General features: G+C 38.7%; 1 protein-coding gene and 1 pseudogene across 2 annotated transcripts in view; one reads left to right on the plus strand and one right to left on the minus strand.

The window, feature by feature from the left end:
- CNTNAP2 (contactin associated protein like 2) overlaps positions 1-14,956 on the minus strand; it is a 1,940,687-nt gene that overhangs the window by 1,228,731 nt on the left and 697,000 nt on the right. The window lies entirely within an intron of this gene.
- Positions 11,047-11,631, plus strand: LOC105887181 (annotated as a pseudogene).

Consider the following 14,956-nt stretch of genomic DNA (forward strand, 5'->3'; position numbering starts at 1 on the left):
CACCTCAGCTGACCACAGACACGATCACTGGTGAGCTTCACAGCCGACCCGCCTGCACCACCTCACCTGACCACAGACACGAGCACTGGTGAGCTTCACAGCCAACCTGCCTGCACCACCTTGAGAATTTCTCATTTCAGTGGAAGGAGGGCTTGGTCTCAGATTTGGGCTCAGTTTGGGTTGACAGGTGCACTCATGACACCAGGATCGGCAGCAGTGACAATAGGATGTGTTTTTAAAAAGTCCACAAAGCACAGCTCCACAGTTACCGATTCTTTCATTTGTTCAACGATGACTTATTTACTAAAAATCCATCATTTGGGGGCACTGAATGACGTACTAGAAAGAAGATGTAGTGTCGTCCAGAATCTCAGCATAGTTAGTTTATATTAACAAATGCATAATACTGAATCATCCTCCAGAATCTCAGCATAGTTAGTTTTTATTAACAAAAACATAATGCTGAATCAACATTTTATCAAATCTAATGAAGAGAAATACAGTGTTTAGAGTTATCTCGGCAGGTTACACGAGTAACCACTCCATCACTGGGGTATGATTCCTTTTAAAGCTTGAGCAGGATAACACACATTAATTGTCCTTTCTTGCCGAAGTCTTTCTGTGACCTCCAGCAGCTCATTAGTTACTCCAAGTCTAGAGCAGATTCAGGGGCTGTAATCCCAGGCACTGTGGTGACTTCAGGAGTCAAATTTAGCCCATTCCCCAGAGAATGATTCATTTTTCATGTTCAGTTGGTGAGATCATGCTGCAACTTCCTAATAGCCCGTGAGCACCTCGCAGGCTCTGTCTCGTGCGTCTCTCTCTTCCCGGCACCCAGGGCTGTGCTCAGCATCGTAAGCATTCTCCAGCTCAAAAATACCAGCCAGCTATCACTCCACCATGACAACTTCACTGCCATTCCCACTTCTCATTAAATTCTCCAGGGAGAGGAGTCACACGGTATATCACACCATGTAATGGGATGGGATACCGGGGCAGAACTGGAGGGTGAGGACAACTTCCAGGGTGGAAGGTGTTTAAAGAAAGTAAATATGCCCTCAGAGAGGAAATGGGAAAGTTCCACTGACAAATGTCCCCGCCCCTCATGATTTTTACTTCTAATATCCAGGTCACAGACGTTGTCACTGTCACATAGGTAGATGCATCACCTGGACAAACATTACTTGGGTTCCTACAAATTCATGAGTGGTGTTTGTCACTGGTGATGGCGCTGGGCCTGCAGGGGTCACTGCTGGCCTAGAAGTGACAATGGCTTCCAGGGCTACTGCCAGCCTGGGGACAAAAATGTAAATGGGTGCACAGGTCACTTTATGTCAAGTGGAAAATGAATAATAGTTCTGTTCCTGTGGGCAGGAGAGAAACACGCATCATTGATCCCGCAAGGATTAATTTCTCATGATAAATGTAATTGTCTAAAATAATAGTGGGGAAAACCAATCATTCTAAAATGCAAAGCCCAGAGAATGAATGGGTGAGAGCTTCCCAACGAATTCAAAAGGAGTGGCAAGGGATGCCCGGAGCACGTGGTGAACCATTGCTGTCTGGAACTTGGTGGTGACCCCTCCCAGCTGGAGACCAAAAATAAAAGGGGGATATACACGTGCAGCATGTTTATGATTGGATTAGTCAATTATGAGGATCTTTTAAAAGGAAAAAAAGGACCAAATTCAAACTTTCAAGAAAATTAACCCTATACGGGCTGAATTCTGTCATTAAACTGTGAGACTTTCTGTAAATTTGGAAAAATAATAGTGTGTTTTCCTGCATGTAAGGATTTGTCTATTTTTTTACAGTGATATAAAGGAAAATCATTCTTTTCATTAAAACTTTTATTTATGGATCTCAGATTATTGATTAATTTAAAATAAATCCTTATACCAATTATCTGACAATTGTTGTGGTTTAAAAAAAAATTTAAAAAGCTAGCAGAAACTGCAAGAGAAAAAGTAATTTTCCTGAACGCTGCACTGTATTTGAAATGACCACAATAACTCTGTAAAACAAAAGGCAAGATACCATCGTTTAATCGGCCTGGACCCTGGAAGCACAGAAAGCTACACAAGAGTGTGTAGAAAAGTCCAGAAATTCAGGTTGCCTGAAGGGGACTGTCCAGTCTCCATCCTCTTTCTGAGACCCACCTGCCAAAGACTCACTAAAGCCCATAATGAGAAATATAAACTTTCTGAGAATAAGTAATAAGAATGTTCCAAGAAGTTATAGTAACTGTTTGTGATAAGCAGGATGTGTATTTTGGCCCTGAATGGGATTATTGAATGTGGTGACATATTAGCACACACACATGCATCCCACAGAGAAGCAAAGGAGGCTGCTTCCCAGGGAGGGCCACAGAAAGAAGGAATGACTGCACTTAGGGAACCAGCAGGGAGGCCTAAGGCCAGGAGCTGCGGCAGGAGTGGGGTGTAGCCGGCAAGACTGGTGAGAGAAGAGGGGAGGGCCACCCCCCAAATCCCTGGGGAACTGAGTCCTGGAGGAAAGCCGAGCTGTGGTGGAGAGTGAGGGGCTGAGGAGGAGGGTACTGTGAGAGCATTTGACAGTGGACAGCCTGGTTCAGAGGAATGGAAATGCTTGCGGTAACAGCCGAGTTTGGAAGCCCCTGCTCTCTACTGCTCATGGCAGCCTCTGTGTTCCCAGCCAACGTTTGAATCCCTGAGTCTCTCCGCTCACCCCTGCCTTTAACCTCAGCTACCAACCGAGCCCCATTTTCTGTGCTTCTGACCTTACCCTTCTTGCAGCCTTTGCTTTTGCACAAGTCTGATCTTCCTTTTCTATCTCCAGCCTGGAACTGACTCCAGTTCATCTCTCTTTCTTCCCTTCTGTTTTTGAGTAACTCCGCAATGCCATCTTGACTCCAGCTTGTACCTCTGGCTTTGAGCAGCCACAGTGATCAGAGGAAGATCTGAGTCTTTCTCTCCACAGTTATGAAAGGCATGACCCTGATTCCCAGAGCCATGGACATCGTGAGGAAAGACAGAATATGATAGAAAAGGCGATTTCATTAGTTTGAGTTAAACTAAGAAAAATAATGAGAAGAAGATTTCTAAACTTAAATTAAGAAGCCTCATGAGGAGAAGCAGTTATGCTCCAGTCAGGTATTCAATTAATTTTAAGTGGGTACCTACTATGTGCCAGATGACAGCGTAAATACTGAGGCTATACTCAGTAGATAAAAATAACTAAGGAAATAGGCAATTTAAAATACATAAATGTGTGCTATGAAAAAAAAGGCAGTATATATATATATATATAGTTAGTGAATATGTGTGTGTATATATATTATTTTTTGTTGCCCAGGCTGGAGTGCCATGGCCTCAGCCCAGTTCACAGTAACCTCAGTTCACCCAACTCCTGGGCTGAATTAGTGATCCTCCTGCCTCAGCCTCCCATGTAGCTTGACTACAGGCGCCCACCACAATGCCTGGCCACTTTTTCTATTTTTAGTATAGATGGGGTCTCATTTTGCTCAGGCTGGTCTCCAATTCCTAAGCACAAGGAAACATCTCACTTTGGCCTCCCAGAGTGCTGGAATTGCAGGTCTGAGCCTCCGTGCCCAGCCCAGTATATAATTTAAAAAATTTTTTCAGTGCACTATTTTCCTCTGGGTTTTATACATGCTACATAATAACATTATGCCCTCAAATGCGCTTTTGCTCAATTCTTTCATCCATCTGGACAGTTCTTTCTTGTCCTGTGGAGAAAGCTCAAATACCATCTTCTCAGTGAAGTGCTTTCATCCCTATCCCACACGAAGTTTGCTGCACCTCAAGGAGGTACCCGTGCAATACTTTCCTGGCACGTGCTAGAAACCCAGTAAATGTGAGTTTCTGGTCCCTCCCTAATTCCTCTCTAATGGTCTATATAGTAGAAGCCTAATGAATAGACAATTTCAAAAATACGTTTCTGTAGTGAAGTTGTATTTGACTCTCTGGCTACCTTCTAATGGCTGTGCTTAAGTATAAATTCTGTACTTCTAAAGTATCTTTGATAGCTCCATTAAATTTCACATAAAACTATATAAAATGTTATACACATGGTTTTATGTATACCCATATAAATCCATAATTCTTTCTTCATTAATTGCTCTAATTCTTCTCTAATGATTTCCTGTGGCTCTCACTCACTGTCTACCCCAAGATCGCCTCTGGTCCTATCACCTTTCCTTTCCCTAGCTACCTAAGCAATAACCTTTCCCTTCTTATTTGGGGCCTAAAATATTTTAGAGTAACCTGCACATTTACTACTTGCGTATCATTGCAAACAATCTTTCTGACCCAATTGCTTTTATTGCTTGGGCTATATTTTCCAGAGTGGAATTCAGAGTAAAATGGTCTATAGTGCTTAATAAATGTGCATTACTCTACCATATAATGTTTCAGTGAATGAGAGATCATATATACAACAGTGGTCCTATAAAATCATAATGAAGCAAGAAATTCATATGGTCTCATGACATCATAGCCATATGATGTCATAGCAAATGCATGCATCCTTGTGACATCATAGCCATAATGATGTCATAGCACAATGCACTCTTGTGACGTCATGGTCATCATGATGTCATGGCACGGTGCATCCTCGAGATGTCATAGCCATCATACTGCCATACCAGAATGCATTACCTTTTCTATGCTGAAATACATTTAAGCACACAAATACTTACAACTGTGCTGTAATTGCTTACAGAACTCAGTACAGTGACACACCACATAGGTTTAGAGCCTAGGAGCAATAGGCTCCTATTTATGAATACTCTACGATGTTCAGATAGTGACAAAATTGTCTAATGAGGCACTTCTCTATATCCCTGTATTCCTGACATTAGTGACTTACACTATGATATTCTTGCAATGAAAACTCTTGTAAGAATACATTTCTCTGACTGCATTCCTGTTGTCAAACACACCAGTCTGTGTTTCCCTTTCCTCTTTTTTTCTTGGTGGGCACACAGTTAAATTCACGTAAGCTCAGTGTTCCTACAGATGATTCCCCCATGCTATTTTTGTTTCATTACTCTTCCATATCCACTGATCCCGTGATCCTACTTATATTTATTCCAAACACGATAGTCCCCTATAAAGTTCATCTAGAATGTCAGCCATTCAGTCGCTTCCAGGTAAGTAGACTTGTGTTTCTTCATTTTTCAAGGGGATTTTACTACACAGATGCCTATATCCTAAAAAGGAAAACCTAGAAATTGTGCCGAGTAGGAATTATAAGGAATATATTAAGGATTCATAAAACTGTCTATTTTCTGATTCCACACTCCTTTAGCAGAGTGTATTTTAAGTTTGCCCCTCTCTTTGCCAGCATAAGCAGGAAAAAGTGATAATAAATTGCAGTGTACAATTGGCGGCAAGCCCAGCTGAAACGGAATGTGGAAAGAAGCATGTTTTCCTTCTTCCAAGGTAGACAGACTTGTAGGAAATGCTCAGATTTAGCAGGAAAACTGAAGAAGGGTAGTGAGTACAGAACAGTAAACAAGATATTTCAACAGACAGAGCGAAGCAGGTTGGTGGTTTTTGAAAGGCCCTTGGAGACCCTTACATAACCATTCTGCGTCTCCATGGCCAGGCACTAAATAGATTCTAATTTAGGTCGGTACGGAACATCTCTGACGATTTTTCTAACTGAAATGTTTACACCTGCAACATTATTTTTGGATGTGAAGACTGTACACAAAATAAAAATAAACAAATTGGGAAGTTAAAAAGTACTTTGTTCTAAAACAGCTTTCATCACAACTTTGCCTCAGCTACAATCTCCTGCATCAATCTCATTTTCAGAATAATAGGACTGAGTACGTGAATTGCTCTGGGGTGGGAACACTGTGAGTGGAAAGAAAGATGTAGACTTAATAAGAAAGTACGGATGTCCGTCAGTGTGGCCAGGGTGCTAGGATATGGGGGTCACCGGCCTCCTGACTACTATCTATTTACTCAGGTTACTGAGACATTTAATTTTGAGTATCCATATAACTGCCAGAGCCTGTGTGATGATGAATCTCTATCAGAATTCTCTCTCTTATTCTACCCTGAACAAATTGAACTGCTAATCAAGAAAAAGAAAATTAAATATTCTGGACAGTACAAACACTCTAAGTTTCACAAAATTCTTTCAAACAAGAATAATGGAAGAATAATGCATTTTAAAATAATAACCAAAACGTGCTTTGAAATAATTATTTCCACAATTATCCTAAAATGTACACATCAATGATACCTTCGATAAACTTACCCTATTAAGAAATATAAACAATTAATATTAGATATCATTGATGTGTGTATTAAGAAATATAACAGGATGATTATTTTGTTTATCTTAGGGAGATACACAAGAGTGTCTGTGGTGCAAGTGTTTCAGAGTTTATACAAAAATGATTTTCTGATTAGAAAACAAGATCTCTTTTCAATGTCGTTCTTTACTCCCTTGTAGCAGGGCACCGAGGAACTTTTTCAGAGAATTTTGTGGGGTATATAAGTAGTTCTCTGTGCCAAGAAAATGATAAAAAGTTTTTGAAAGAAAAATCTTCTGACTTTGTGGACAAATAGTCTTAAGCCTCCTTTAGCATTGTTAAGAGTTACCAAAAGCAGATGGCGACTGTCAGCCACTGAAAGCGAACACCTGTTGGCACAATGCAAAAGAATCCACTGTTGAACGGGGATCTGGTACAAAGAGAGACTGCGGCAGAGCAGAAAACAGCAGGAGGATGATTGAAACTATATGAAAAATTTTGCTCAAATGGGTTCCTGGGTATATTTTGTCATGATAAATTATTTATACCATTCAGATGCCAAATAAAGTTGTGTAACATGTCAGAGGATGTGACAGGACTGTACACACAAAAATGAAAGAGTTCTCAATAAAGGTTAAACTATCAAGAGTTTCAAATCTCCATTTTGTTTCTCCTTGCATAAAGGCTGGCCTCTACTTCCTTACTTTTGGACTGAGCCTGGGAAACATCACATGTTTTAAGATGAAGGTGGCATTACAAATCCATGAGGAAATAGTGGACAACTTGAAAATTGTTTCTGGGTCAGCTGGATATGTACAGATGAAAAAGGTAAAGCTAGACCTGCATTTCACATACAAAAAAAAGGAGGGGGAGGAATTAAAATTGTATTCAGTCGCAATTGCCAATATGTAGAACCAACCCAAGTGTCCATGACCCCTGAACAGGTTAACAAACTGTGGCATATGGACAGCATGGGATACCACTGAGCCACAACAAAGATGGAGACTTTGCATCTTTTATCTTTACTTGGATGGAGTTGAAACACATTCTTCTTAGGAAAGTTTCACAAGAATGGGAAAAAGAAGTATCCAATGTACTCAATACTAATATGAAACCCACATATAAACAACTATACACTCACACAATAGAAAAACACAAGTATAGTCTAGCAAGAGGGAGGGGAGAGGAGGGGATAAGAAAGGGGGAGGAGGAAGGTGTTTGGCGGGAGGCTGGAGGGTGATTGGCAGGATTGCACCTCAGGTGCCCAATGTGAGGGTGTTCAGCAACCCCCCGGGTGAAGGGCTCACTTACAACTTGAACCTTACCTTAGAAATGAAAGTGTAACCTAAACATTTGTTCCCTCGTATCAATCAGAAATAAAAATAAAACTGTATTAAGTGATATTTAACAGTTTTAAAAGATAACACAATGTCTGCAACATTTGGAAAGAGAATGATTGTCCTTCAGAGTAATAAAACATATTTCATAAAAGAAAAAACGTTGATCAATTAAAGAACTTTTCATGAAAAAACAAGGGATATAGAAACAATATGAAAAGACACATATTAGAAAAAAATAATTGGCCTGTCGACTAGATCCATCAATTATGATATGAAATCGTCTCCCTCCAACAGTTGGAAACTGCTGTCAAGTTCCTGATTGATTAAACAATTCTCTTCAAGAAATAACACTTTTTATGTAAAAAAAAAAAAAAAAAAAAAAGTCTGCTTTCCCTTTCTTTTGCACATTGTAGTTCATTGCCTCTTCAGTCACTGGAGAACATATGCAAAGGTTTTTTTGTCCTGCTTACTTTCCAGGTTTAATGAGCCATTAGAGCAGCATTTCCATTACACTGATCGCGTGCCTTCCGCTCCAGCAGAGCGCACGTTTCAGAACGCAAAGTGTGTCCACTGTGTGGCCACTCAGTCTTATGTTCTAATTTTAGAAATAAAAAGGTAGCAGTTATCTTTAATGCAATTTTATTAAACACTAAAAGAAGTTACTGTGTGTTAGATCATATGCTCAGGCAATTTTATCGCAAAGGCATATAAGTGTAAGAAACAAAATTTCAAAGCACAAAACATGATTCCAAAGCCTCTTCCTATTGATATGGCAATTAAAAAAAATGAAATAAGAATTGGTTTTATCTGGAAATCTCACACCATAGCTTATATGACAGTATCAGAGTGGTAATAATGGATTATATGCAGTTATCAGCAAAATCTAGAAACAATCTATGCTTGCCCTGATGCTCTTTAACTCACATGTCCAATATCTAAAACAATACCTTGGCACACAATGAATACTTTCACTCCAACTATTCTTTAGTATAGCTTATTTGCTGGGGTTTCTGTGTTTTACAGTTAACTCGTCCAATGTCAATTTTCTATTATGCTATTAGTGACAGAGTTAAGAGTGTTCAGTCATTCAGCCTTTGCTAGATTTGTTTTAGGTACTCTGCTAAAATGGAGAATAAAAATAATTTATAATAATAATTATAACTTCTCCATATTCAAAAAGTTCAGAGCTATGTTGAGGGGCAATGAGTAATATCAATAAATGAAGAATTTCGTTCAGAAGAGAATTTAATGTCTGATTGCATAGGACACGCCAGGCATTGCGTTATGGTCATTAAGAATTTTATAATTTGAATTCATTACAAACGTATGTAGAAGTTATTTTTTTCCAAGTTTTCAGAAGATGAAAAATAAGAGCTACCATTTATTGAATGACTAACAAATGCCAGAACTTAATGCAGAACTTTATGGGTCTTCTGTCTTATCTGTACTCCAGGCCGCTGGGGTAGTAAATGTGTATTCCCATCACAGTCTTGTTAAACGTGAGAAAACTAGTTTAAACCACTTCAGCCCACACAGCTGGTTACAAATACATTTGTGATTCCAGAGCACGTGCATTTTGTACTTTATTACAGTCACTTTAACCCTGAAAATAGTGTTGTTCTTTGTGATTTATACCTTCTCGAGCCATGAGAATGCTCATGAGACCACTGATTACATGACCTTTTCCTTACTGTGTATCACCCACCACTGATTACTCAGATCCTACGAAGCACTGACTTTCTCTGACGTCTTCTTCCACCTACATCTCACCATAGTCAAAACCAGCCTTGAAAGCTGCCAAGTGATGTGGGCCATTCATTCACTTTCAAGAAATTCAACAGAAGCAATTTCATGTCACTGAGTATGACAATCTTAGACCATCTGCAACCCTCAATAGTCGTCTCAGAATACTGGCACTTATAATAAACACACGTGCTTATGTTTTTTGAAGGTGGCATAAAAATTAATATTTGTATGTTCAGAAATTCTGAACACCCTATATATGAAAAATTTGTGCTAAAGGAATTTATAAATCTATTGACTAACTTCAGGCTACGAGCTATTATGTGTCCTTTTGACATGGTAAATAAAGGAACTTCATAAGTTTAAAAAATGGCATAATTAGGATCACCTAGGATAGAAGGTTATCAATTATGTATCTTAATTTTTTATCAGCATTTTTAAAGAAATCCAGACCATATATGTAGGCCCTCATAATATGTAATTATTCCAGAAAGTTGTTGGGTGGCCATGTTTTTACATGCAGGCAAAAGTTTATAACAGATTTGGGAAATTTGCTTTGTGAGGACACTGATACCTAAGGCAACATCACCAATGTTAGTCTTTCTCTTAGAAGTAAGCCACATTTTGTCTTTGGGGTCATCGTAATGATTTCCTGACAGATGGACACTAGGTTTTGCTAAATTCTTCACATACATTATTATAAGAATGCTATTGTTTTCCTCACTGGGCTTAGCAAGAATCAATTTTGACAGTTTTAAAGGCAAAGAATAAACACTCAGAGCTTTGTGTTAAAATCTCCAGCCCAGACATGCCAAACAACAATGATGGCTGCAACCAAAAAAAAAATAGCCAGGCATTGTGGCGGGTGCCTGTGGTCCCAGCTACTTGGGAGGTGGAGGCAGGAGACTCGTTTGAGCCCAGGAGTTGGACATTGCTGTGAGCTGTGAGGCCATGAGCATTCTACCCAGGGGGAACAGCTTGAGGTTTTGTCTCAAAAAAAAAAAAAAAAAAAATCTTCAGCACAGCCCTGTACCACACTGTACCTTGGACTGGGAGAAATGTTAGGAGCCCCGGCAGGTCCACAGTCCCTCATCGGGGGGACTCTGGCCAACTGTCTTCTCTAAGGAACAGATTAGGAAACTGAGACTTGAAGTTTACACAGCTTCAATTCAACAACTTCATTGTAACGTGACTCAGAAAATGACATCAGAGATTTATATTCTTTGCCATGAAGAATTATAACTTATGCAAAGGAATTTTTAGTCCCCACATCTGTGAGAACCTCAGGGAGTATGTCCAAACCTGCCAGTGCCAAAATGGAATGATGGAAATGTGATGTGGTGAAAGGAACAATTTGGGGGTCAGACTCAACAGTTGAGGACCAGATAGGTTTGAGCAATCTGGACAAATCTGATGGGAGGCTAAGGCATGATCTGAGGACTGGGGAAATAGAATCTGAGGCATCAGTGTAGCTCAGAGATGGTTAGAGACAAAGCTTAAGATCTAACGGGGGTTTCAGTGGGGGGAGAATACTCTGAGGTGGAAGTCGGCATGTATCTTGACAACTTAACCTATTCAATCTGAATGTCATGATACCTCTGCCAATGTAGTCTCTACACTCTTTGGCTTTCAAAATTCTTTTATCCTTGGTGATTCCGGAAGAAACAAGAGTGTGGTGTGAGCACGGGGAAGCAAATGAAAACAAGGAAGTATGCAACCATGAAGCGAAGGCTTAGTCTCAGGGATCAGAGGCTTAAACAAAAGGACAGATTGAAACCTAAAAAGAAAGAAAAGAAAGATCCCAGCACATTAAAGGAAAGAGAAGTCCCCCTGCACCTTTCATGCTTATTCTTCCAATATAATATACAACTGGGCCCAGCTTACCACATCTTGGTTGATACCAACTTTATCAACTTTTCCATTAAAGCCAAACTGGACTTAGTGCAGCCAATGATGGACTGTCTGTATGCCAAGTGCATTCCTTGTATAACTGACTGTGTAATGGCTGAAATTGAGAAATTGGGGCAGAAGTATCGAGTGGCCCTCAGGATTGCCAAGGATCCAAGATTTGAACGATTACTTTGCACACACAAAGGAACCTATACAGATGACTGCTTAGCACAGAGAGTGACTTAGCACAAGTGTTACATCATGGCCACAGTTGACCAAGACCAATGAAGAATCCGGAAAATCCCTGGAGTTCCTATCATGTATATTTCTAACCACAGATACAATATTAAACGGATGCCAGATGATAATGGAGCCCCTCAGTTCTAATTCTTATAAGACAATGTTTGTATGCCTTTCTTCAGCCAACTTTCTCTGTTAACAGTTTGTTAAACATGAAATACCATGAATTAATTATTACTCTGTTCACCAGCTGGCTTGCTTTATTATGACCTGGAGGATGTAGGTAAATACACTCATGTTTGGATGCTATTTTGAAAGTGATATTTTATCTCATTGATGGTCAAAGATGGAAAATCTTATGAAGAATGCTTCATTCTTGTTTGAGTTCTATTGCACAATGGAGTAATTATAGTTAATAGTAAATTTCAAATGTTCTTACCACAAAAATGTTATGTATTTGAGGTGATGGATATATTGACTAGTTTGATTTAATTATTCCACATTGTATTCATAGATTATAGCATCACTGTGTACTCCATAAGTTTATACAAGTATAAATTGTTGGTTTACAATAAAAATAAAATTGTTGCATCTTTTTGTAAAAAAAAAAAAAAATTCTTTTATCCTTATTTCCATGTGATGCTATGCAAAGGTACACATGTTAGGAAGAAAATGAAGCTTCAGCCCCTCAATTACACAGCCTGTTAAAGGCTCTAGGAAAAGCTCCTGCCCTCCATTCCCATGCCAGGTACTTCTGTAAAATTTGCAAAAGTAATACAAGCACAGTTGGCCATAACCATCATCTTATTCCTGTCTCCTCTCCATGGCCCTCCCTTCATGCCTTGTAATATTGGAATTGCTCCTCAGTCCGCTCTGCTGATAGATATAACATTGCAACATGAATTACAGAGTCAGAGATTGCATTCCATAGAAACAAGTCCTCTGGGACTCAGCACCAGGGCCCTGTGTTGCGGAGAGAAGGTTTTGTATTGCACACAGCCATGAGGTACTCTGTGGAGGTTGCTTTTAACAGAGGTATAAAATTGTAAGTAAAGTGCTCGGGTCAACGCCTTGTCAAAAACCAAGTTCTTCTACTTAATAACGTATCATATATAGTTATGTACTCAAAATACATTGCTTTATTAAAAGTAATAAAATATTTTATTAAGCAATTATAGGTCATAATGTAAAAATATGTCTTAAAATGTCTTGATACAAAATAATTTAGTTGTGCCTCATATTAATCTGAAATTAAAAAGATTAAAAACTCCAATTCCTGATTATACCCCATATATAGGCAATGTTCTTTGGTCAGATTGAAATTTATTTAAGAAAGTACTGAGAAAAAGTTTAGATGCAAAATTAATGGAACATTAAGCAGTAGTAAAGATGGGCAATAAAATAATAGAAATTATGCCAACATTGAGCACAAATTATAACAAAAATTCTCTTACATCAGGAATTAACACATTGTTTTCTGTCAAAGACCAAATAGTGACTGTTTCAGACTTTGCCTACCACACTGTCTCTGTCATGATTATTCAACCCCGTGGTCATAAAGAAAACATCACTTGTGATATGCCAAGAGATGCATTACCAATTTGACCCTTGTTTCAGAAAATACTAAAAACAGCAATGTATGAAAAGAGAGAAGCAGCAAATCGAATAGATGCTTAAAAGTTTTTAGAATACAAGTAGTAAATCATATGAACATCTTCATTCAGATGTACTTTCTCCTCATTTGGAAAAGTAGGTTAACATCAACAAAGATAAGATAAAATGTATAATACGCTATTACGAGGCAAGAAAAATCGATTCTAAACTTACATACTACTTAAGATTAATGACTACCTCCTAAAACTTGAAATGTTTTGAAATTTTTCTGTGTACATGAAAGGAACGTGATAAGGTGTTCACCAAGTGGACAACTATCCTAAAAATTAAAATTTATGTGACACTGATGATAGGTTGTGAAGCTAAAGAACAAAATTTTTAAAATGACAACAGTCAAAAATATAAAGCATTATTTTAGGGGAACCGTCAAATTGTCTTTCTTCTCTTTAGATAGAAAATGTTATTACAAATCATTAGCAAAAGGAATCACAGTGAAAGATGCAACAGAAAACTATAACAACAAAAATATCCATATGATGGGGGATTTTGTGAATGTCTGTGTTTGTTTTCTCTTGAAATTATTAATCTGAAATCATGATATCTTCTATAAATTAATATCCTTTTAAACCTCCTTATGCATTGCAATTTCAGATACCTTTCTTTCTATTGGAGTACCTCAAATTATTAAGCTTTCCTCAAACCTCAAAAAGTCATTATTGAAATTCAATGGCTAACCTTTAGGCTTTGAATATATTTAAAATGAAGATTTTGAAGATATTTCATATAACATCTGTTTTACCAACCCTATAAATATGGTGGGACTGTTTTATTAAAACGTGATGAAAGTATATTCAGATAGTCACAACAAAAACAATGAACTTGATTTTATATGCTTTTGAAGAAGGAACGGTAAAAGTTTCCCTTAGTCTTCCTGTGTCTGGTGGCTTTAGCCTCAAGGGGTTAATTCTTCTCATTCTACAGGGTAGTAGAAAGGGAATTGTAAAGTTAAAAGAAAGAAGGGGGGCCGCACCTGTGGCTCAAAGGAGTAGGGCCCTGGCCCCACATGCCAGAGGAGGAGGTGGCCTGTTCAAACCCAGCCCCGAGTTTGAAAAACTGCAGGAAAAAAAAAAAAACTGAAAGAAGGGACAAAAAGAGGGAAGGAACTAGAAGAAAGGGAGAGAAAGAGAGGGAGGGAAAAGGAAAGAAGGGAGTAACAATGTGAATAATGTCTCTTGAGTTTTATGATAGAAATCCCTTCAAAAGTCTCCTTTTGGATTTAACATCCCCTGTACTCAACTAGAGGAGAGGGGAGTGAAGCCCAGCTGGGTAGGGAGAGATTTTAGCCAAGGGCAAAGTAGCTTTGGTGTTGTGGTGATTGTTCAAACATAAGACACAAAGAGAAAGATTCTTGTATTCATTCTGGTTGTATTTTTTTGGTGTGTAAAATGAGAAATTAACTAAAGTTGTCCTTACATTTTCTTCCATTTCCACCATGGATTTAAGAAGAGCAGCACCCCCACCATATATAGCACAGGGTTGATTGCACTTGATTGTGGAAACCCACAGAGCAGGAACAGGACAACTTGAGGCTGATCCCGGAGCTTGTGCTAAAGATACATTTCTAATTCTAAGAGAAGAAGGACGAGATGAGGAGATTAAGAGATTCGCCAGCCAAGCCTGCTCAAAAATAAGATTTTTCAGTTACGGCGCTTCTCTGTTCCTCGGAGTAAGTGTTGTTCCTGCCGTTGCTCCTTTTCTACTTTCTGTTTTCCATTTTCTGTTATGAACCCCGTTCAGATTTAATGAAATATACATACTAAACTTGAGTATTGTAACTAATTTGTCCTGCTGTGAAACA

The sequence above is a fragment of the Otolemur garnettii genome, unplaced genomic scaffold, assembly GCF_000181295.1.
Source record: "Otolemur garnettii isolate 467f Iridium unplaced genomic scaffold, OtoGar3 scaffold00053, whole genome shotgun sequence".
Taxonomy (NCBI): domain Eukaryota; kingdom Metazoa; phylum Chordata; class Mammalia; order Primates; family Galagidae; genus Otolemur; species Otolemur garnettii.